At 35.5% G+C, this 25,774-nt stretch overlaps 1 pseudogene across 1 annotated transcript; it reads left to right on the top strand.

Annotated features, from left to right (window-relative positions):
* The first annotated feature begins 1,756 nt into the window (after window positions 1-1,756).
* LOC147428420 (cellulose synthase-like protein H1) lies at window positions 1,757-25,576 on the top strand (annotated as a pseudogene). Its single transcript, XR_015185988.1, has 9 exons — window positions 1,757-2,338; window positions 7,231-7,564; window positions 8,304-8,451; window positions 8,899-9,018; window positions 13,180-13,401; window positions 15,146-15,284; window positions 17,992-18,164; window positions 24,221-24,574; window positions 24,943-25,576. The product of XR_015185988.1 is annotated as a cellulose synthase-like protein H1 (transcript).
* Window positions 25,577-25,774: the final 198 nt, after the last annotated feature.

Below are 25,774 nucleotides of genomic sequence, written 5' to 3'. Positions count from 1 at the left end.
TGAGGAGGATAATTATCACGGTGATGATAATGAAATGAAAGATGATGAATTCGAAGATGATGAAGCTAACACATCTACAAATGACGATTACTTTCTCTCTTTGTTGATTTAGGAGCCATGGGTTTAGATCTAAATAATGCCGCTTGTAGAGATCTTATTTTATTCTATGAGAATCTTTTGCCATGTCACCCCTTTTCCTCTCTCTCTCTCTCTCTCTCTCAAGCATGGTATGTGATCATTTTATGATCAATTGTCTACCATTTTCTTTGTCCATGTTTTATGAAAACTATTATGCTCTATATATTTTATAAATAAGAAATATCTATTCAAACATGAATATTTTAGCTCCAAAGTGTTGTGCCTTAATGGTAGAGGTAATAATAGCACTTAAAAATGCAATAAGAATAGCGATAATGGGTGTGGTATTCTTTAATTTACAAAAAACTCCTTCCCACCCCCCTCTCTCCTCTTTGGCTATCCCATTTTAAGCTCTCTCACTACAAAACATGATAAATGGCCATGAAAAACTTTGAGAAAGTTTTTTAGTATTTAGTATATTTGAAAAAAAATTGTTATGTTTCTTACGGTTTAGTTTTTATGCTTTGGTTGCATTGGGTATGGGCTCCTAAAAAAGCCCAATATTGTAATTGTTATTCTTAAGTGATGATTCAAATACTCTCTCTCTCTCTCTCTCTCTCTCTCTCTCTCTCTAGAGGTGAATGGATGGGTGGAAAGGACCCAAGTACAATATTCAAAGCCATCTATTATATTTCAGTTGTAGTTTTCCAAAAATAGAAAAACTACAACTAAAGACTACTACTACTACTAATAAAGTATTAGTCAGGTGATGCATAGGGTAAAGGGCCCAATATAGAGACACCTAAGTCAAAATGTGAAATTTTGGCAAGGATTTTGCAAATCTAGTCCAATTTGCAATGTGAAGATTGGATTAGATTTGCAATGAAAACATGAACTTGATGGTACCAAGATTGATATTTTTGAATTTTCTTAAAGAAGAACAAGTGAATTAATTAGAGAAAAAAGAAAGTACAAAGGTCCCTAAGATAGGTAGGGATAACCGTGATACTTTTGAATTTCATACGAGTGCTCCATTATGAAATACTCAATTCTTGAAGCGTTTTAGAGATTTGAAACACTCAAAGCCCAATAATAGTACACTTTTTAGCAAATCACATACAGAGGACACATAAAAGCATATTTCAAAATATTGTCTCTATATTGAGAGTGGGTTCATTTCACTTCTAGTGGCTCGACGTCTACTTGTTTTTAGTTATCAGTTACTTTTAACTATGCCTCATACATGGAGACGCGTGCACCAATTATTTGTCTTAGATGCAACTAGGCAAGCCTTTTGTAACTATGTCAATGACACTTTTGGCATACTTGCATCCTAACTTTTGGCATACTATGTCAATGACACTTTTGGCATACTTGCACGCGTGACCATTCATCTTGGTGTTGTCAATATTTGCAATCTTGATGGTAAGTCTAGATATGTATCTTTGTATGATGATGGTCAATGGCATCGTAATATGATGATGGTGGAGACTTGAAAGAAGACCATTGATGACGTATGTATTGACGATTATCAATCACTCAACATGATGTCATGGCTGGCATCACGCGAGCAGCGGTTTATTATTTTAAAAGGCCCAAAATGGTTTTCGAGTTCTGCATGGCAACTTTTTTATTGGCCTCGGGGGCGGGGGAGAGAGTGTGTGTGTGTGCGCGTGTGTAAACAGGCCCAGAGAGAGAGAGAGAGAGAGAGAGAGAGAGAGTCAGTCACAACTCACTATTTGAGATAAGCTGCATAGAGAGCCTTTCATTCGCGTGTCTATATAGTATGAGAGAGAGAGAGAGAGCGCACATATGCTAATGCAGGCGCTGTCGGTAGCTGAACGAGCTGGCTAGCAAACCTTGCGTGCGCGTGCGTGAGAGAGAGAGCCCAATAGTACAATGGTGGAAACAGAAGCAGCAACAGGCGTGGTTGCAGCACAAGAGGCGGCTGGGCCATTGAGCGAGTATGTGATAGCATCTCGCTGCGAAAGAATCGAGCAACTCACAGAGCTCTGCTGCTGCTGCGAGCTTCCCTCTTCTTTCTCTTCCTGGCGTACAGAGTGCACTCACTACTCTATGGCACCCCAAGCTGCAGCAGAGCTATCGATAATGGTGAGCTGGAAAGTTGCAGGTTTAATGGCGAGCTCGGGGTGGTGGCGCTGGCATGCGAAGCCTGGTTCTGTGTCATCTTCATGCTGAGCATGGTGACCAAGTGGTCCATTGTGGAGTGAGTGACGTATCCGGACAAGCTCCTAAAGAGGTACGTCTCTCACTATGAATACCTAGCTTTTTGGCCTGCCCAAAGGGCAAAGGCTATAGAGATCACTTCTCTTTTTGCTGACTAAAATAGGAATAAAATTGAGTTGTATTTTCAAGCATTTTTTGATAGACTTAAAATGTTGATTGGTTGAAATAAGATAGTGGGCACTCATTGAAATGAAGAGTGTATAAATCTAATGATGGACATGTCTTGAGTTTTTAAAAATGAAATGAACGTTCATATATTATATCAAAGAAAAGATTTTGTGTTGCTCAATGCCTTAGAAAGCATGAAACTTTGACAACACAAATCTTAGAAACTCCACAAATCCCAAGAGTCCCTTTATCATTTTGAAATTTGAGAAGTTCTTTTAACCATCTTTTCATTTTGAGAATTTCATTCACTGTTGAAACTTGAGGTAATAACTAAAGTTGTCATTTTTGTTGGTTAAAACTTTATGGAAGGAATTTATCCTTTAGAGATTTAATCTTTAAAGATTTTTTTTTTGAGATTTTAAACCTAATCCAATGAGGAATTTAAAAAAAAATATTAGAAGGTAAAAATTTGAATTAAAGAAAGTGAAAATGTTACATGGATCCACAGGTAGGGGGAGGGTCACTCCGAGACGTTAGAGTTCTAGGACTTACTAACTTAGAAACTTTAAAGCTTTTAAAGTGGGATTTACAAGTTAGCAATCTACAGTTTTAATTTGTAAAAGGCGCTCTAGAGCTTAAAAATATAGAATTTTTAAAGTGGAGTGTAGAGCATAGGGATCTAAAGCTTAGGGTGTAGAGCTTAAGGGTGCTTTTTTGATTCAATTCACTATACTTATGTTTTAAAAAAAAAAATTGAGATGTAGAGATTTTAAAGTGGGATCTAGCCTCAGATCAAGGCTTAAAATTGACGCTTTTTTTTGTCAAGGGTTAGGTAATAACTAAAGTTGTCATTTTTGTTGGTTAAAACTTTATGGAAGGAATTTATCCTTTAGAGCTTTAATCTTTAAAGATTTTTTTTTTTTGAGATTTTAAAGATAATCCAATGAGTAACTAGAGTTTTTTTTTATTAGAAGGTAAAAAATTGAATTAAAGAAAGTGAAAATGTTACATGGATCCACAGATAGGGGGAGGGTCACCCCGAGACGTTAGAGTTTTAGGACTTACTAACTTAGAACTTTAAAGCGTTTAAAGTGGGATTTACAACTTAGGAATCTATAGTTAAATTGTAAAAGGCGTTCTAGAGCTTAAAAATGTAGAATTTCTAAAGTGGGGTGTAGAGCATAGGGATTTAAAGCTTAGAGTGTAGAGCTTAAGGGTGCTTTTTTAGTTCAATTCACTATGCTTATGTTTTTTTTTAAAGCTTAGAGATGTAGAGATTTTAAAGTGGGATCTAGCCTCATATCAAGGCCTAAAATTGACGATTTTTTTTGTCAAGGGTTAGGTAATAACTAAAGTTGTCATTTTTGTTGGTTAAAACTTTATGGAAGGAATTTATCCTTTAGAGCTTTAATCTTTAAAGATTTTTTTTTTTGAGATTTTAAAGCTAATCCAATGAGGAACTAGATTTTTTTTTAATTAGAAGGTAAAAATTTGAATTAAAGAAAGTGAAAATGTTACATGGATCCACATGTAGGGGGAGGATCACCCCGAGACGTTAGAGTTTTAGGGCTTACTAACTTAGAACTTTAAAGCTTTTAAAGTGGGATTTACAACTTAGGGATCTACAATTTTAATTTGTAAAAGGCGCTCTAGAGCTTAAAAATGTAGAATTTTTAAAGTGGGGTGTAGAGCATAAGGATCTAAAGCTTAGGGTGTAGAGCTTAAGGGTGCTTTTTTAATTCAATTCACTATGCTTATGTTTTTTTTAAAAGCTTAGAGTCGTAGAGATTTTAAAGTGGGATCTAGCCTTAAATCAAGGCCTAAAATTGACGCTTTTTTTTTGTCAAGGGCTATTTTGCCTATCAAAACATGTGCTTTAAAAAAAACTCATGTCATTTGACATACTAGAATCTCAAAATTGCCTATCATTTTTTGTGTTTATATCTTTAAGTTAATGATACATATGGAAAATTATATAAATTGATTGCATTACACAAAGCATATGAAAGGGTACTTGAAAAATTGCATCTCAAGAAGAAAATTTTATCCAGCCTGGCATGATTCCATACATTATGTTTGTGTTTATCCTATCAAAACACCACTTTGATACTCTTCAATCCTTCATCGCGGTCAACATTTCTGATGTTATCTGTAAATCACTTTCTCTATGGATCAATATGATTACCATCCTAGTAGTTTTTTGTTTCACTTTCATGTTCTTTATTAGTTTCCTTAATTTGGCAGGCCTTGTGATTTTATCACTTGTTACACTTCGGAAACGACAAAAAAAGGTCGAGCTCTCCAAAAAGTGCAAAATTCTAATAAAAAAAATATATATATAAAATAAGAAAGAGCATGCTAAATCTACAAACAACTATACATAAAGGGATAAAATTTTAAGGTTTTACACTAGTTTTGTAATTGCACACTCAAGTGTTCAGAGACACTAAAGGGTCTTGTTTTTCTAATTAACGACTTGTCATAATTATTTGGTGATCAAATCAAAAACAAGATTTATAGGTCAAGTTCATGTTTTAAGTCACTTATGAGGTAAAGAACATAGCTAAACTTTTGTTTTGCCAAAATTAACACCATATTATATTATGGTGATAAGTTTTAAGATAGAAAAATCATTAAAATTTAGTGCAGCCTATACAAATTGACTATAATTGCTTCTCAAAATAAGATTTTGCTTAGATTTCAAGTTTTATGAATAGAAAAAAACTTATTATAACAAGTACTCAGACTTTATAACTTAATTCATAGATCGACTTTTTGCTATAATTGAAAAACTCAAATCTTGAAAATGCTCACAAAAAAAAAAGTTTTTCAAAGCTTGGTTATTAACATGATGAGGTTATGGGGCAGAACTTAAGGTTTATTAAAACATTTTTCAAGGTTTCAAACTCTCAAGAATCTTGCAATTTAAGCGCAATTAAGGAAATTTATAGTGCATACTTTTTTAGAAAACAAACAGTGCTATGAAAACGCAATGAAAGTATCCACATAGATTTTTCAAATTGTATTTATATGAAGTATTTGTATGCCTTAATTCATAATGTTCAAGATATTTGGCACATATGCACATGAGGTGTCATACCTTGTGACTATTTAATATCATTTTCATGACATCTACTTCTCTATCACTAAAACAAGAAAGCTAGAGTGGGAAATTACTCTAGCTAACCAACAAACCCAAAATCTCAAGCATGTAACCATGCTAGTACGTATCCATTCAATTCATTTGGGTTGGTAAATAATATAATATTTGGGATTGTTACAATTCCTTTGGTGAGTCACATCTCTTTGTTGAACCCCTAAGCAAACATCTCAACGTCAGTGAGATAATGCTCATGCACAAGAAAACAAAGTCACAAAGTCTCAAGAGAAATTTTCTAGCCTAAACCGTACCAAGGCTTCATGATGACTATGACCCATGAGAAACAAGAATGAAATTTCAAACTAAAACAATTCAAAATCTAATAGTCTATGGTTAACATTAAGTGTGTAAAGTTAAATAGCAGCAAAGTAGGATCATGTAGTAAATAAAAGAGAAACGTAACATTGCAAAATTAAACGATAAAAAGAATGGTTTTTTTATAAAAGTCGACAAGATACAAAGAGATGGCATTGTTCACATGTGTACTCTCAAGGTAGAGCTTAGATCGGAAAAGGTAGAGTTAGCTCAAGCTAATAACTCATTAAGTAGTAAGGGTATGATATCCACAACATGGAGTGATTTAGTGCATGGCAATGGACTCTCTTTATAGTGTTGAGCAAGGGTGGTAGGTTTATGTATAGAGCATGTCTAATTTGGGTGGCATTGGATTTGCATCGCACATGGCTACTAGCCACCATCAACACCTACCATCGGCCAATGACCGATCAACCATTCATGATGTGACAACAATTGGCCATCCTAGTATAGAGTACACATGCCATAGTATTGTAGTAAATGTTTCAAAGAATATTCCCTAAAGTCTCTTCAAGGGACGTTTCCTTTGAAATCCTATGTGGTGGGCCACTAGCCTCCCAAACCTCGAGTCGAGGTTGGTTTTGCTACCCTAAACCCAAAGTTGACTCCTTACAAATTTGCATCATACAAGAAAATGTTGAGAGGTGGGCATTGAGTGTGTGTGTGTGTGTGTGTGTGTGTGTGTGTGTGTGTGTATATATATATATATATCTAGATATATATATATATATATATATATATATATATATATATATATATATATATATATATATATATATATATATATATATATATATATATAGAGAGAGAGAGAGAGAGAGAGAGAGAGAGAAATCCACTTGTTGATTTTTTCCTCATCTCTTTTGGTTTGGTTCAAACATAGCCTAGTTCAATAAGTGCACCTAAAGTTGGATGATTATATAGCGGTTGACTCCATTGCAACAAAACTTCACAGATTTGCTTCAAGATCCCCTTAATCTAATGCTTTATTTATAAGAATTTAAATATTCAGATGTTGTTTAGAATTATAAAAGTTTTCCTAATTAGACTAAAAGTATTTACTCTTGCTACAAATTATCAATAGCTATTTGTATATTGAGTATTGAAGGGAACTTATGAAAACCCTAGATGAGTAGTTATTCTTTAAAACTAGCTAGCTTGTTTCTATTGATTCGTTTATTCTTAGCCTTTCATGGTATTTTATTGAAAAGCTTGTATTTTCTATTCATTCCTTTATTCTTGGTCTTTCGTGATATTTTATTGAAAAGCTAGTTTGTTGTGTTTATAAATTTTACAAGATCGAGGGAATTTTCTTTGTGCAGGATCAAAGAGTTACCAAACGTAGACGTATTTGTGACAACTGCAGACCCATCTAAAGAGCCTCCTTTGATAACAATGAACACTGTTTTGTCAGTTCTCACAATTGACTACCCTATGAACAAACTTGCATGCTATGTTTCAGATGATGGGGGATCACTGCTAACTTTGTGGTCTTTGAAGGAGACAATTGCCTTTGCCAAATCTAGTTGGCATCCATTTTGCACCAAGTTCTCTTCTCACATTGAGCCACGTGCTCCAAGGGCATACTTCTCTCGTAACGAAAATGTGGAAAAGGCAATGAAGTATGGTTTTTTACATGAATGGCATACCATCAAGGTAACACAATCCCTTGTGAATGTATAAGAATATACACAAGAAAATTAAGAATCTTGAATTTGTTGAAGTATACATACACGTGCATACACACACACACATGCGCATCACGTGTGTATTTGTAAAATTAAGCATCTTGAATTCGTTGAAGTATACATACACATGCATGCACACACACATGCACATCACGTCTGTATTTGCAAATGGATACATGGATATATACATATGTATGTATTGTAATGTGTGTCTTTGTAGATGTATTAAAAAAACATAATCTCCCACACACACACACAAACATAGAATAGGTAGATATTGAGCCCTCCTTTTGAACATTTATATTTTAACATTCTCATTATGTTTGAATTTTAATCTTCTTGAAAACTTTTAACCTTGCTTTGGATTATACCACATCCATTTATACATACACTGCAATTTTTTCTCGGTTGTATTGATATATGAAATGGAGCATTTTCAGCTTGGTTGTATTGATTTTTTGTTATTCATACAAGCTTTTGTTTCATTTTTAATAGAAACAATATGAAACAATATGACTGTAGCTTATTCCAAAGCAAGAGATGAGACTCTATCTTTGATTTATATTTATATTTTAAACATTCTCATTATGTTTGAATTTAATCTAGCTTTTTGAAAAAATTTAACCTTGCTTTTTAATATACCACATCCATTTATGGTTGTGTTGATTGTTTTAAATTCATACAAGCTTTTGTTTGATTCTTAATAGAAACAATATGAAGCCTTTGAAGCAAAAATAAGGTCTATGACTGTAGCTTATTCCAAAGCAAGAGATGAGACTCTTGAAAGATTGTCGAATGAGCTTCAAATCATGGGCATCAAATTACAATACTTCCAACCACGCAAGTCATTGTGAGGTAAGGTATTCATTTGACCTTCTATTCAAAATCGAGACAAACATAACTTGATCTTCAAAATTTTCATTTTCAAAGTTGAAAATTTGACAAAGGCTTCTCTATTGAGCTTTATTTCTTTTGAACAAGAGATTGAAATTTTTAATAATAGTTTATCCTAAGCTACACTAAGAAAAACGAAAAAACAAACTTTACTGTTGATTCAAACCCTAATGCCATTTGAGCATGAGGGTTTCTTCAAAAGTAAAGTTTTGATTCAAACCCTAATGCCATTTGAGCATTAGGTAAGACTATAAAAAAATTCTTCAAGAAAAATAACATCTTAGTTTATCTACCCTAATTAGAAAAAGATTATACATCACTAACATCTTAGTTTATCTACCCTAATTAGAAAAAGATTATACATCACAAAGCAACCGATTAACTGAAATTTATCATGCCAAAGCACAGATTCTATCAGAATTGCCTCAACATAACTTGGATGAAGAATTTTCATACCTTGTATATTTATCAAGGGAAAATCTCCCAAAGAAGAAGCATCACTTTAAAGCTGGCGCCATGAATAGCTTGGTGAGTCTTTTTTTTGCACTCACAAGTTGCTAGCTTCATGAATCTGGTTTTTCTTTTAATATTGAATAATGTATTAGCTTATTTTTTTAATTTAATAGCCATAGTCACAAATGTGAGCAGCAAAATAATATCAACATCAAGAAATTAAATTAGCTTTCTTTTATCAAGAATACAATAACATATGTTATACAATTTTTTTAATGTTAAACATTCTACAAGAATCACTCAAGTATGTGGCTACAATGCTAGAATGGGGGTTTATTAACATTAGACTGGGAAAGGGACACTTTTATGTCCTGAGACATTTTTATGTCCTCTTAAGTGGTTGACTTTCTTGAATTATTGTAAGAGTTATAAAATAAAATTTTGAGTGCTCTACATCCACAAAGTTATCTCATAAGCTGGAAAAAACTTGGCATTTTTTTGGGTCATCATTTCCACCGTTACCCTTATTCTTGCGAATGGTCTTTCAACCTCAATTGTGCAAAAAAATGTGTGCTATGTTGCCATATTTCAATGTTTTGCACCTATACCACCCTAAAGGTCCTCTGGGTAAGGCTTAGATTGCTACATGACTAGCCTTAGTGGTTCTCAATCTAATTTCATGATTTTAAGGCAAAGAAAAGATCCACAATGAAAGTTACAATCTATTTATGAAAATGTACAAATGCTTCATTTCACAAAATTTTTTGACATTTTGACAAAATCCAAAGGAAATTTTGATTGTTTAGGTGGATTCCATAACATACAACTCTTCTCTCATGAGTCTTGGGGCAACTAATACCCCATAAAGAAAACAATACAATCATGGTCAAGTTTTTAGGCTCAACTTGAATGAGTCATTTTGAGTTGGAAAAATTCACTTCCTTTACATTTCTATTTGGGATAGAAAATTCATATTAATTGTGTACCTTATATCAATGTTTAATCGTACCTTTTATATATCTTTTTGTAGTGGATTTTTTTAATGGATTGTGAAGGTTACAGTGTGAGAATCAAATTTTTTATGTGTGCTATTTTAGTGCCCACCATTATCAGAGGTGGGAGATTAAGTATGTCTATATAAAGTTTGATCATAGGTCAAGAGAATGAAAAACAAAGTAAAGAGCCATGAAAGCCTACCAAAGATAAGACCCATCATCAGGGGGGATGAGAGTTATGGAGAGAGTAGGAATGAGTTCTTACAATCACCTGTCATTTGTTTGCATCTTAATATAAAATTTTATTGTCCATTATACACACATAATCACAAATGGCTTATATGTTACAAAGGGTCCACTTAAACAACAAATTGAAAGGTTCACATTGGCATTTATAAAACAAAATAAAATAAAAAGGAAGTAAAATAAATAAAGGGGCTCATTGTCAAATTAAAACGCACAAAAATTTTGATGTTTTCACAAGAAAAAGTAGGTCTAATAGGCATAAGATATAATAAAATTGAAAAAATTAGTAATTCTCACATTTTGTGAAAATTTTATATGTAAACAATAAAGAGGTCCATTGCCAAATTTCTTTTAAAAAAAAAGTTTTCCTATGAAAAGGTAGGTATAATGAGCATAGGATATAATAAAATTAAAAAGATTGGTAATTCTCACATTTTGTGAAAATTTCATATGTAAAAAACTAATAAAATTAAAAAGATACATTAAAAATTTAAACAAAGAATATTTTGATGTTTTTTTATAAGAAAAGATAGATTTAATAATCATAAAAAATAATAAAACAATTTAGTGAGATGAAATATTTTGAAGTCCTTAAATGAAAGGACCCCTTTATCAATTCTTCACTGCATCATGGGATCAAATTCGCTGTTCTTTGGGAGGGGCGTACCTACAAGGTGAAGGTGCAAGCTAGAGATATTGGTCCCGATAGATGTCCACAATGCAAAATGGCTAGTATGGGACCTCCATCACCTTTTCAAGGAGCGCTTGTAAGTGGCTTGGTTGGAAAGATTTGTAAATGGGTTCAAAAGACCTAGAAGATAGGGTTATTCAAGAACGACCTCTTCCTAGGCAAGATTTTTCTAAAGAGCCAAGTGCTACTTATCAGAATGTAAATTGTCAGATTCTTCTACTTCAAACACATGTGGAAGGCAAGGAACTGTCGGCTATTTGAGAACGTCCTCGAAATAGCTAGGTTCACTAAAATTGTTCAAGAAAGCAAGGAAGCGCTAGTCGCCATAAAGAAAAGTATGAACTGTGATGAGTGGAATAGGGTAATTGATGCCACGATGTTTGGGTCATTGCTCAAGTGGTAGACATCTATTTTGTAGGCTCGGCTTGAGCTTGAGGATGATTTGTAAATTCATTGCTTTGCTTAATACAATCCACTCACAAATTGTGAGATTTGAAAAAAAAAAAAGACCCTTATGGAGGTGGGTACGATGATTTTTTGGGGTTCCATTAAGGTATTTTTTCATATGTCCACTTTGAGATGGAAAACCGAAGAGTAATGGGGTGTGAGCTCAAGAGATGTGGCAAGCACCGAAGACCTCCTGGCAAGAGGGAGGAGCCACGCAGGAGAAGATCATGGGAAAAGGAAAACATGGCCAAAGGGCAAGCAATGCCAAGAGAGGAGAGGGGTAGTGCAAGGGAGGAGCGATCCAAGAACCCTTTTTATATATTTTTTGCATGGCTACCTCTACATACAACCTTCCGTGCTGGAATGGCCTAGAGTAGAATGCTTTCTGTAAAACGGAGGTGGAGGGCTCGATTCTAGGTCCTACAAAGAGGTACCTACACTAATTTTACTGAGTGTTAAGGCTAGAATAGAGTAGAATCAATGAAGATTCATCATAATGGAATGTAAGAAAGTACTAAGGACATATATATACTATTTGCATAAATATCTGTAAAATCATCTTATCCATTATTTTAAAGCTAAATCGTCATCTTGCCATTTTTTATTGGTGACAAGTTGTAAAAATCACACTCTAAACTTTCTATTTACAGGCATTATTAGTATTACCTCTTTAGAATGTTTGAGTTCTATCCTGATTACTTTATTAGTTTGTATTTACAGGCATTATTAGTATTACTTCTTTAAAATGTTTACTTTATTGAGCTTACTTACCAAGTTTGTCAAGGCTGAGCCTTTTTGTCTTTTTCATGGCTATATCTAAACCTAATAACTAGTATTATAAACTCGAGGCATTTACTCTATGTAAAACTATCATATAACGTGCATTCAAAAGGTATTATAAAATAATTTTATATGTGAATCTTTCAAGATTATAACACACCTTTTTTTATTCAATATGTAAAATTTGTTTCGAGGTTCCTTAAATGATACACCTCTGCAAGTTAAAAAGTGAGAATATTTGAAATTAGAAATATCCTTCTATTGAGCTTCCATGATAGGTACATATATTATAAGCGACCCCTTGAAGTTGTAATCACGGTGTTTGTAAAAAATCAATTTCACAAACATACAAAATTCCCTTTAGGATAGATTTAAAAAGCAAATTTTGCAAGGCATTTTTTGCAATGTAACTCTATTTTCTTAAATTTTTCAAGCGACTTTTTCCTTTTCCCCCTTCCTTCAACTGGTTGATTTGGTTTTTCAATCAGTTTGAGGCTAAGCTTAAGCACACTTTTTCAGAACACTGGAAACTTGTGAAACAGAAGACATTTTAAAATCACCACTTTGATTTGAAATTGTAGTTTTTATGGTTATTACAAGGGGTCATTTTGAACATATCAACGTCAATGATTATTATAGACATTAATGAGACAAAATCGTGGCACGTACATAATGAGATCCATTGGACCAAAAACCAAAGCTGATTGATTTTATTTGGTAGTAATAAATATGTTTGTTCCCTTTGTCTAAAAAATGATATAAAGTTAGGCATGTGTTGCAAAGAAGGTTGTTTATTAATTGCAAAAAAAATCCCAAAATGTATTGCTAAAAGTTGTTTAATTATATTAAGCATAAATAAATAGTTAAAAACCCTCATCCTTGCACATTACCCGCATTAAACCATTTTCGAGCCCCTTGGTATATTAGCATTATGCAAAAATATTCCTTAAAAAATATACAAGAATATTCTTACAAAAAAATGGCATGGTAAAATGCAGCTTGTTATACCTAATTCTTTGAAATCTATTATGAAATGCTTATTCTTGAATAACTAATTTGTTTTGTTCTTTTGACTAGTTGCGTGTTTCAGGGATTGTGTCCAATGCACCCTTCATACTCAATTTAGATTGCGACATGTATGTGAATGGATCAAAAGCGTTACTGCATGCAATGTGTTTCTTCGTGGAAAGCAAGGACAGGGAAGTGAATGATAAGCTAGGTTTTGTGCAATTCCCACAATCCTTAGAAGGTCTAGACAAGGATGACATCTATGGAAGCTCCATGGCTAGTATAATGGAGGTAACTTTCTCACCCTTAGTTATAGATACCTTAGAATTATTTAAGATATACAATATTTCATACAAAAAAAAATGGAGGAACATACACAATATTTCGCTTTTAGATCTCAATTCTTCTTTGTTTGCTTGCATAGAAAACTCAATGAAAGGGGATTTACTCGTTTCATTTATTGCCTTTGTGGTTTCAATTTTTTTTCTATTTTGAGGGGGATTTATAAGGATCCCCTACCCAATACAAAACACATAAGCTGATAAGGGAGTCACCTTGTCATAAGAAAAACCATCTGCAAAACAGAGATGTAATCGCAATGAGTGTGAACCTCCATCAGGGATACCTAACCAATAACAAGCCATTCCATTTGGCCAAAAACAGAACCAAGCAGAGACATCAAAAATAGGCTTTTGTGGTGAGCCTTGCCCCATCATTACAGTAGGATCGTTGCCACCAAGAATAGGGGCCTACTAGGCCTACCAATCATGCACCAACAAAACCACGAAGAGGGAAGATCTATGCCCCATCAAACGTTTTTTCCAAGTGGAAACATACCAGTAAGTGGCAACCAACACCCCGGACCACAAGAGACCACAAAACCATCAAATAGGTGCCTATGTGAACTAGAATAGAAACTTTGATGGTTTCAAAAAAAATCTCTTTCTTTTTTTGCCTCTCGAAGCTTTGGTTCGACTAGTTTTACAAGATTGTACCCACTCACCCACACTCACATGTCTCAAGGGTTGAACGATAATGGATGTTTAAAGCCCTCGCCTTTACCACTAGGCCAACTTCTTTCCGATGGTTTCAAAGTCTATATAAGAATTTATTATTTTCCTTTCTACGATTTCAAAAAAATTATTATATAAACTTTGGTGGACTCAAATGAAGCAACTATTATAAGGGAATGGGTGTAAAGTCCTTTTGTTTTTTTTGTTTTTTTTTTCTTTTAAACAAAACTTACAATTGTGAGTGAATTATATTGATCATCACAAAAAATTACAAGGTCTTGTCATGCTCGTGTCAAGCCATGACATCATCCAGGGACCATAGTCACAACGACAATATGGGCACCCTTAACGAACCGCCCCCCTATCCTTGATACACAAGGTCAATTATCATGTTCTTCTGAGATCTTCTATTTACCAATGGCCTAGATTTTCCCTCTTCCTAGGCATTCCATCTGCTGACAACAAGGCACCAGTAGTCCTAGACCAATCCTCCAAGTTTTGCTTGCGTCCGAGAGTCCATATTAGCACTTTGCTTTCGTGTATAATTTTTAGTTTGTGTACATGTGTGCATGTGCGTGTGTGTGTGTGTGTGTGTGTGTGTGTGTGTGTGTGTGTGCACGCACCTTGATTGCGTGCACACACATATACACACATAGATGTTTTGTAATTCTCTTGGAGAGATGGCTCTCTTGTTAGTTGAATTTGAACCTGTATCTATTATCGATGTGTGGGCATTAATTGAGGTTCTTTTTTGAGGATTACTCATGAGAATATCCCTAAAACTATTAGTGATAGAGAGAAAGATCGTGTAGAGGTTTGGCCACGAAGTGAGAATGTTTTTGGTATGTGAATGTGCATGAATTTGTGTTTTCCTCATTGTATGTGCATATACAAGGTTTTCTTCCTTGTATATGTGCATATGTGATTGCATGCATGCATGTGTGTGTGTGTGTGTGTATCCATATGGACAAATTTTGGAAGTACACTTACTTCAATGTGCATACATTTTAATAGTTTGTAAGCGCTTTGATTACGTCTTGTTCAAAGGTATGGATGGTGCTCAAGGTCCACCGTATTGCGTAACAGGGTGTGTTCATAAAAGAGAAGCTTTGTATGGCAGATCACCTAATACAAATCCTTGTCAATTGTCGAGTAGTCATGGTAAGACTCTTAAATTGTGGTCTCTTCTTTCAAAAAGATTCTATCTTGGCTTTTATTGTTTGTATAAATGTACAAGTAAGTGGATTCAATTTTGGTTTTGGGCTTTATTTAGTAGAATCTTGTGAGTTCCTCCCATGGTATGGTTTGAGAGGAAAAGAGAGTCTTGGATACGTGGAGGAGAGAGAGGGCGAGAGGGGGGAGATTTTTAATGGAAAAAGGGTGGGGGACACCTGGAGAAAGGAGGGGAAGATAGAGAGAGGGAGAGATTTTATATTGTAGAAGCCCATGAAGGTTGTGGGGCTCATCATGCATTCTGCCTGCAGTCATGCTCCATCTCCCTCTATGTGCCCTTTGTAGCCCTGAGCCTGTGGTGTATCCTTGTGCGCTTGCTTGGTCTCCCTTTGCATGCCCTTTGCACTCGTGAAACCTTCTACAATGTTGCACCATGATGGGCTTCACTGAATTGTCATGGCTTGATGCACATCGTCATGGAAATGGCTTGATGGCCACTATGGCTCGCTTGGCTATGCAATGGCAAGCCCATGCAATGGTTACCAAGAGAGTAGGTGGCATGCTTATTTTTGGCAAACTAAAATTACAATGTCCAAACATGAAAATATGACTCTGATGAAAAGTGGAATAAGAGAATTAAGAGGATTCCAATCCAAACCTTTGCAATAATCTTGAATTCAAGCAATCATATGCTCAAATTTTGAGAATAATGGAATGTTCGAACATGAAATTCCAAATGTAGCACAAAAGGTGCTCTATTTGTATTAAGAGAATTGAGAGGGTTCCAATCCAAATGTCTGTAAGGTTCTTCAACCTCTAGTACTTGCTAATTTATCACTTAAGTGATCACATGCTTAAATTATTTGAATCTCGAGAGGAGGGGATACACTATATAGAGATCTTGTATAGCACGTGCATTCAAAAGGTATTTATAAAACCTCTTATTCTACATTTTTTGAGGTATATAGAGATACTTTATGTACCACGTTTCTCAATAAAAAGGCCCTTTATATACCAAATTTTTCACTTTTTCAATTTCAAACACCCTTTTGTCTGTATATTTTCTTTAAGTTCATAAGAGAAAGTAACCCCTTTGTTAAACTCACATGCTATTCTACATATTTTTTAGTGAATACTCAAGCTTTGAATCAATTTTCACCATCTCTTTTGACCATCACTTTGAGACTCCTATGCCACAGAGATCCTTATCAACATGTAAGGGGAGACAAACTCTCTACAGTTTGGCATTTATGCCAATGTAGGACAATTGTACTAAGATTTCTATAAATACTTTACCTTGTGAGAAGATAGTAACCAGATTTCCATGAGAGTTGTGAATTATGGATGCATACATACTTGCTCCTTTCTCTATTCATTAGGTGGAATCTTTAGAGATTCCACCTTAGCTCTAACTGAAGCATGTGTAAATCCTTAGAATTCTCCATGCGGACGCCAACAACCAATCTCACTACCTCGCCTTGACAAAGAGCATTGTGGCCTGAGTCACTCCGTTGCGGGACAGTCCATGCATCCGTATCGAGGGCCATGCTTTTAAAAGAAGCAATCGTGTCTTGCTCGCCCACTTTCTACCATGTGGTGGCTTCGCTTTAATGTCTTCTTTCGACGCTCCCTGGTTCGCCACTTGTTGTCCCTCTAGTGCGCACCACTTTCCGCCCTTCGACTTTTCCTTTCAATCCCCTACTCCACAACGGATCTACCTTGATTCCTTAATTACCTTGCTTCCCAAAATCCTAACTACATGTTTTGGATGCAAGAAAACCTAAACTACAAACCTAGTCTTATCACAATTTTGATATCTTGCTTTTAAAGGGCATTAGAGGGTTTCTTTAAGCCATACACACACAAAGTCCGTATAAGAAACTTGTAATGTGCATGCTTATGCATGTGCTTCCATGTGTGTGTGTGTGTGTGTGTGTGTGTTTGTGTCCCTTTTAGCTTTGAGAGATTTTTGTCATGAGAAAACATGCCAAATATGTAACTTGTGTCCCTTCTAGGTTGAGAGATTTCTTGCCTTGAAAGGAGAAGAGAGAAAGAAGTACAGATATTTGTGTAGTTATTGAATGCCCTCATGTGACTTTCTTTCACCTTGTTTAAAAGATGCATAGTTTTTAAGTCTTTTTTGAAGGGGAAAGTGAGGAGAAATCTGCAAAAGATTCCACATAAGGCCACTGAAGGGATAGATAGTCATACCGATTGGAATAGCATGCAAGGGGAAGAGCAAGGTAGAGCGATTGAAAATTGTAAATTTTTTTGGAAAAAAGTAGCATTTAATTAAGCACAAGACAATAATAATAATAATACATTCATGATATGTTGGTATGCATGCAGTGTTCACGAAAAATCATTTTTCCAAAGATACAAAATTCCTTTCCTCGAATTTGCCAAAAGGAAATTTTAGAAAATTAGGTTTATTTTTTGTGTTTTTACACTATTTTTCTCTATTTTGGGGCAGAATTTCTCCTTTTCCCCTTGCCTTCAACCGGCATTTTTGAAATTGAAAACGACACGATAGTAAGCTGAGACACATTTTTCCTGCACACTGTATGCATGTCAAAAGCTTCTTGACATGTTTAGTTAAGCTCAAGACAATAATAATAATTAAGAAAAGTAGCATTTAATTAAGCTCAAGACAACAATAATAATAATGATACATTCATGATATGTCGATATGCAGGCCAAAAGCTTGTGGACATGTTTGGTAGCTCCACTAGTTTTATTTTGAGTGTTGAAAACCTATTATCATGCTCAAAGCATAGTACTTTACTTGTGGATGAAAAGGCTTTAATGAGGGAGTGCAAGCTATTGATGGATTCCAGCTTTGAAGACAAAACAAGTTGGGAAAAAGAGGTATGATTTTTAGCTTTATTTCCCTTCCCAAAATTCTTTTAATAGAAATAGAATGCACCAAAAAAAAAACTATTATTTTTGTCTAGTCTCTTAGTTGGGAATAAAAAATATGCATGACTAAAGAATTTCAATGAGAAATCTTTAATTTTGATACATTCATCACATCTATGTGTATCATCTCAAATATTGAAAATGGAAAAAATAAAATTAGATTAGCTCTTTTTTTAAAAGATTAGTTCTTCTTATCGAGCTAAAGATATACTTAAAATGAGTTCTTGGGATGCTGTAGACTTCTTTTTTTGTTTTCCCATACTCGCTTGCGAAAAGATGTATCATATTCACCTAGAAAGGAATGTACAATAACCCTCAAGCACGGGACGTGCCTTGAGCGGCCACAAGATAAATATGGAGATACACACCCTCAAAATGACATAAGTTACTTCAGAAGTTACATTTCATGATGTGATTTTGTTGAGACCGAAACCTGGATGGGCCTGTTTTCACTCATCATAGTTCTTGCTTGTTCCATTAGCTACAATCACTTCCCTGCTTTCCTAAATAGCCTCTTTGAAGCTAGCTAACGGGAGGTTGTTTTTGAAGACTTGCAAATTCCTAGACCTCGAGACTTGTCTGAAGTAGTAAAAATGGACAATTTGCGTGCAAATTAATAGACCTCGGTTCTTCACAATCTTTCCTCCCAAAAGTAGGTCATTCTTGAAGTACAAAATCTTCCACCTCCACTCTATCCATTTATAAATTTTCTCACAAGACCTCTTATAGTCGGCAGTCCTTGAACAAGTGAGGGGGGTTTTCACTTGTCGCTTTGTGCCCTCAGCATCTATCAGAGCCTATTCCTATGGTCAATATCTAAAGCCTAATTGGAATAGCCCCCCATAGTACCTTCTATAGAAACATCTTCATCGGATGGGGCCATTGAGGGTTCCAAATGTTACTAGTTATTGACTCCCACCTAGATTTTGGCCACTGCTTATGCCACTATTTATTGAGGGGGAAGAACCAATCTATTTTGAACATAAGATTATTGTAGACCTTATTGGTTTGCGATTTAGAGAAGTTTCTACTCTTGGGCCAGTGCCACAATTTCCAATCAAATTTAGGCTCACTAATTGGCATCAAAACATTGCCCAACCCTTCGAAGGCTTTGTTAATTAGTATTCTTTCAGCTTTGGGTAGCAAAGTGGAACGTGAGGGTAGCAAATTGGTCTGCTTCTTATCTCTTGTTGTTGGAATCCCAAAGTTGAGCCAAATGCCAAAACCCTTTGTTATTAAGCTTTCTAGAAATTTCTCTTCATCATGGAACCAAGTCCTATTACATGCTTGGAAAACCAAGCCCTCAATGAACGGGTGATGGATATGAGTGTAAAAAGGCATCTCGTCAAACCTATTCCTAAGCAAGTCTTTCGCTCTTATGTGAAACACGGGTGGCCCATCACATTGATGGCAGTAGCTTATAAAATTATTTTGAAAGTTGTCACCCTTAGGCTCTCCCCTCTCCTCAATAAAGCCATCACCCCTCACCAACACGGCTTTATCAAAGGTAAGTCAATATATGAAAACATTCTAGCACCTATGGTCAGCATTGAGTATGAAAACTTCACTAATCAAGAATGTATCCTTTTGCATCTTGACCTTGACAAATCATATGACCGATCGAATCACTTGGTCCTTCATAGAGGACATCATGAAATCGCTAGGTTTTGGACTTGAATTGTGTCTGATAGTGCACACCCTAGTAGCAGGTAGTAGACATTTTGTTTAATAACAATATTGTGGGCTTCTTTAAAGTAAAAAGATCAATCAAACATACTTTTCCTCTTGCCCCATTGTTTTTGGCAATCGGTTCTTGTCCTCTAGTAACCATGCTAGAAGAAAGTGATGCAAGGAGGATGCGAGGAGATAAATCCAAGGGTTGTCCTTTTCAGGTAACAAACAAATCCTTACAGATCTCTCGCTAACCTTAAGGTGCTAAGAAAAGGCTCTAGATTTGTTCCAACATACGCCACAACCTCGGGCTCTAAGTGCAATATAGAGAAATCAAGATTGATTTTGCTTTTAGAAACGACTCCTTTGACCCATTTAAATGGTTAGGGGAGATTTTCTTGAAAAGAAAGGTCTTCCGCTACCTTGGTGCCCTGTTAGGGGTCACAATCACTCACAAGCAAAGATTCCTAAGGGTCATGGACAAAGTGAGGAGCAAGATGTGGAGGTGGGCATATCTGCTCCTTTGCTTCCATAGTAGGGTGATATGTTTATGGTCGCATATATGTCTTTCATTGGTCCACTCCTCAAAATAGCAAAATGCAACTTAAAGGAGTTCTTGAAACCGGTGAAAAGATTCCTGTGCAAACCAAAGATACCCTTCCCTGGAAGTGGGCCAAATGGAAGTACGTTGCTAGACCCAAGGAGCAAGGCGGTATTGGGATCTGCAACCCTGAAGTAGAAACAAAGGCCCAATGTGCTAAATTTATGATCTCAATTGCAAAAGAAGACTAAGCATTGGTCATTATGACAAAGGAAATGATTAAGATAATGAAGCTAGTCCCTCAAGGGGGCTGTGGAAGGAGGGAGGTAGGCAAACTGCTTGGACAAATCTAAAATTTGGTAGCACCTTGTGAGAGCTAGTACAGAAGTGTACTAGACTTGGTCTAGGCAACTTAGTGCATGGTGCCACTCCCAGGATACCTATAGTGTGCTGGTTTACAATGCAGATTGGTTTGCCAAGCTCAACAAAGCCAACATTTTTTACACAGTAAAATTACATAGACAACTATAAAGTGCCATTTTTTATGCGACACTGCTCAAATGCTTCACAAAAGGAAAAAATTGCCTGCATAGCGTTATATATAGTAAAAATGGAGGTCAAGATGAGATTAGATTAAAATTTTGAGAACTCCTTGCTCCACGTGCTCACCAAAAGTCATGTCACCTTGTGAGTGGTCACTTAAGCTTACCTTTATAAGAAAAAACAGGACAGAATAGTGCTTGCAATACAAATGAAGTCAAATCTACAATAGTCCAACTTAGTGTTTTGTTCCTCTTCTTTTGGTTTCCAAGAGGGCTCCTTCCTCTTTTGCTTCAAGCAACACCTTGTGAGATTACTCCCAATCCCTGCCCCTATCAAAATGCTCAATTCTATTTTGATATCCCCTCTTGGATTTAGTTTTTCTAGACATGTGCACTAAAATTTTGCATACAGGAGAGTTTCAAGGGTGTACGACACCAAAATTTGTATTACTTGGTGTGCTAGTACAAAGATCAATGATGCCCAAGGGGCTATCAATGTCTATAAAATCCAAGGAAAGGAAGCCTTCTAACAATATCATGGTGATAGCAAGAGGGGAATTCAGTTAATGGTGGATTAGAGTACATGCTAGAGCAGCTTCTTTAGGTCATACTAACCAAAAGAGTGCAAAATGGATGGCAAATGACGAGAGTGGGCTCCTAGATCTGATGCTCATGAAAGACAACAAGGAAGGGAAAGTTTGGGAGATCTTTGGCCTCTTTGACAAGATATAGGCATGCCTAAAATGTTGGAAACGTGGTGTTATATACGTAAAGTTAGGATTGGGGGAAGGTGTGTGTCAAGGTTTGACTAGAAATGGAGAGCTTATTTTTCCACACATTAGAGAGAGAGAGAGAGGGGGGGGGGTCACAAATCTAGAGATAGAGTTGTAAGACCATTCTAAGCAAAAAAAAACATACCGCATATTGCCATAAGGGCAACGCCCAATGTCCCCCTCTCCAAAAGACCAGCTTGGGTGCCACCACGTTAATGCCATTGGCACCCATATGCCTCAACGCAAATCATACTAAGGGCTTGTTCCCATGGATATAGCAATCTTGCTCGTTGCCTTGTTTCCTTCATGAGGTTCAGCCTTTAAGGAGTCTTTGATTCACCATGATATACCTTTTAACCCTTGAAAGGAGTGAAAATCTTTGTCGATTTTTGCCACTCCTGGTCAGTTGACCTGGTCGGTGCACCTGTTGACTTTAGTGCCCTTTATTCCGAGCAGTTGACCCATCATTTAACAATAACAATACACGCAACCCTTACCGGCTGGTAGCGAGGTGTCAGGGCAAGTTTGTAGGAAGGCAACTTAAGGCGACTAAGCCCTAAGCAAAAAATGTATTATATACTATCGTAAGGGCAGGGGCCGATGTCCCCACCACCGAAAGGCCACCTTGGGTGCCACCACATCGATGCCATTGCCACAGGCACCCACATGCCCCAAGAGACCCAACTAAGACTACCGATCAAAAACATGAGGATACCACAGATGAATCCAGGCTACAAGGACGAAGCAGAATCACATGCATGATGTAGGCGTGCAATCAAATATGCTTTCCAATTCCCATAATGCCATTCATTGCCATAAAAGAGCTCCTCCAAATGTCACACGAAAAAAGCACTCCCAAAGATCCAAAAAAGAAGTTCGTTGGCTTGGGAGAAACAATGGCAAGGAAGCAGATGCTACCAACATCCCATCACAATGGTTGCTATTCGCGAGCCTGCACAACACTTGAGGACTTCCCCTAGCAAAACCCACCCCGATCCCCCATGCCGCCATGTCACAACTTAAGAAAAGTCTTTAATCCCCTCTTTCTCGAGAACTAAAATGGATTAGAAAATTAACCTATTCAAACAAGGTGAAGAGGCACGAAGGCCTCTTAAGTTAAGGGGAGATAAGTTTAAATACATACCCATAAATTTATCAAACATAGAAAATAATAAAACAAGATAGTAAAATAGATTTTTATGAAGTTTTTAAATAAAAGTACCTATTATCATTACTTCATATCATGGGATCAAAGTCCTCTAAATACACTTTTTAATCTAAAAAGGTGAATGCAACTTTTAAAAATAGCATTTAAAAGACTATGATGTCTTTTTATTCATAAGACTTTCAAAGCCCCTGGGGACACTTCTCAAGCAATGAAAATTGAATGACCTTCAACCATAGTGCACTAAGGCCTTAAGCAAGCCAGAAAGATAGCATCAAAGAGAATGGAAGCTTCGATAGTAACACAAGCTAGACGCATCAACACCCAATCAAGAGATGGAAGTTGCAATCACATAAGGACAAACCTTGTATAGTACTATGTGGAGGTTGAGGTTTAAACGCCTAGGCAATAGATGAATGTTTTATGATTTGACTTTCTTTTTAGTCTTATAAGGTAGAGGTTTTAACACATGATTTGTAAAGTGCCTTTGTTGCCTCAACCTTTGTTGGTCTAAATATATTCTTTTTGGCTTTCTAAAAGAAGTGCCTTTGTTGACTCAACCTTTGTTGGTCTAAATACTTTTTTTTTGGCTTTCTAAAAGAAGCCTTAGGGAAGTGTTGAGTTAGACATACTTTTAATGTTTTTAGCAGTGATTGAGACTTATCTTAAATGTTATTTTGATTTTAAAGTATTAAATGGATATTTTTATTTCACCTTTCATTTCACTTCCTCACATGGCTTGACTTCTCTTGCATTCTATTCTTTTAGAATGCTAAAGTGAAGCTTCACCTTGCATAATTCTAGTAAGTTTATTACATATACGCACACGATATATATATATATATATATACACACACACACACACACACACACACACATACACACACACACACTAAATAAATAAATATATAATATATATTAATGAGTTATTATTATTATATATGTAGATTTATTTATTTATTTATGTATCTATTTATATATACACACACATACATATATTAATGAACAAACCATGGTAAAGAAAAGAAAAACCGATGCAATGATGTCAAAATTTAGTTCAAAAATCTTTCAATTTTTTTTAAAAATGATTTTGTTTACTTTTTTGCAAGGAAGACACTTGGTTGCTTAATAAAAGAGACATTTCAAACAATGCTTCACCTTATATAATTCTAGTTAAACTCAACCTAATAATTTTATCGCTTTCTTATTGTTTAAGAAAGCCATCGTGGCCCTTTAAAGCACTTGTTTATTCACATTTTGAAAAAATGTCACCAACTATTATTTCAAACTTCTTTTTTATTCTATGCTTATAGGTTGGCTTAATTTACGGCTCCGTTACCGAAGACTTGCTGACAGGCATGAAAATACATGGAAGAGGTTGGAAATCTGTGCTCTACATGCCATATCCTCCTCAATTTTTAGGATGTGCTCCATCAACCGGTGAGGATGCTTTAACAACCAGAAAAAGGTGGAGCATGGGGATACTTGATGAGATCTTATTCTCGAAGAACACTCCACTTTTAAAAAAATGTTTACGAGGGTTGAGTCATGCACAAAGACTCATCTACATTTATGTTTATGGAGTTACACTTACATATTTGCCCGTCTTCACTTATTCCTTGCTACCTGGTTTTTCAATACTTGAAGGATACCCTATATTTCCAAAGGTATGTGCGATTCAAGATGCTCTAGGTCATTAATTTTAGTTATGAAATAATAGTGATTAGCCAAAAAAAAATGATTTCTTTAGAATTAGGAACTATAACATAATCAATGGCATTGGAATACTATTAACATGTCATGAGTGTCAAAGATACTTGTAGGCATCTACATTCAAAGCATTCAAAGAAACAACACATGCTTGATTGTATGCAAGAGCATGTATGATGTGAGCTAACATAATCAATCACTATCTTATATCTAAGAGGTTTAAATCAATAATCAATATATTTTTCTATGGTTACACAATTTAAGGATCAATAGTTGTTTACAAACAAAGATAATGACACTTTTATTATATATATTGTCTTTGTAGGTGGACGTGGAGCCAAAAATATTGATGCCAATAAGTTTATTATGTGCATGTACATGAGCAACATATATGAGAGCAAGGTGGTTGGAGTAGGGATGAAGCAATGGTGGAACAATGAAAGAATGGAATACATAGTTGCAATCTCTGCCAGTATATTAGCATCATATGAGATGCTAAAGATAAAAGTACTCCGATTATCTGAAACTACTTTCACCATCACTCCGAAAGATCAAAATGTGAAATCTATGGCACAAAGCAATGATTATGACATGGACAAGAATGATAAAGAACCTACAGAAGTATCTCAAGAATCATTTAGAGTAAATAGTACATTGGCCATATTTATCCCCCCAACAGTTGTTGTTATTTTTAATATTGTTGCCCTTATGGTTGCCTTTGTACATATCATAAGAAGCCCTCGTATGATAAGTTATTGGCCCTTAGCAGAAGTAGCATGTTGTATGTGGATTCTTTTTATGCTCCAACCTTTCACAAAAGGGTTCTTCCTATGGGCCAGATGCCAATTTGGTCCCAATATCCTACCCACTTCAATTGTGCTAAATGCTTCTCTGCTTGTGGGGATCTTAACATTTTTCACCCTATACACCAATTAATTGAAAAGTCCTACACAAGCAAGACTCTACGTTGTATAGATACTCTCCAAATATTAATTCATTTTTATACATATATATATATATATATATGGCATGAAAGTGTTGAGTTAATCATCAAATAATCAAGCAAAAATTTCCAAGTATTTACTTTTATGTAAGGTAAAAAGTTGGAAATTTTTGCTTGATTATTTGATGATTAACTCAACACTTTCATGCTATAT

This window comes from Adiantum capillus-veneris, chromosome 23 (assembly GCF_014529385.1).
Source record: "Adiantum capillus-veneris isolate H3 chromosome 23, ASM1452938v2, whole genome shotgun sequence".
NCBI classification, from domain to species: Eukaryota; Viridiplantae; Streptophyta; class Polypodiopsida; order Polypodiales; family Pteridaceae; genus Adiantum; species Adiantum capillus-veneris.
Note: the sequence above shows the minus strand (reverse complement) of the source record. Positions and strands in the feature narration are given on the sequence as shown.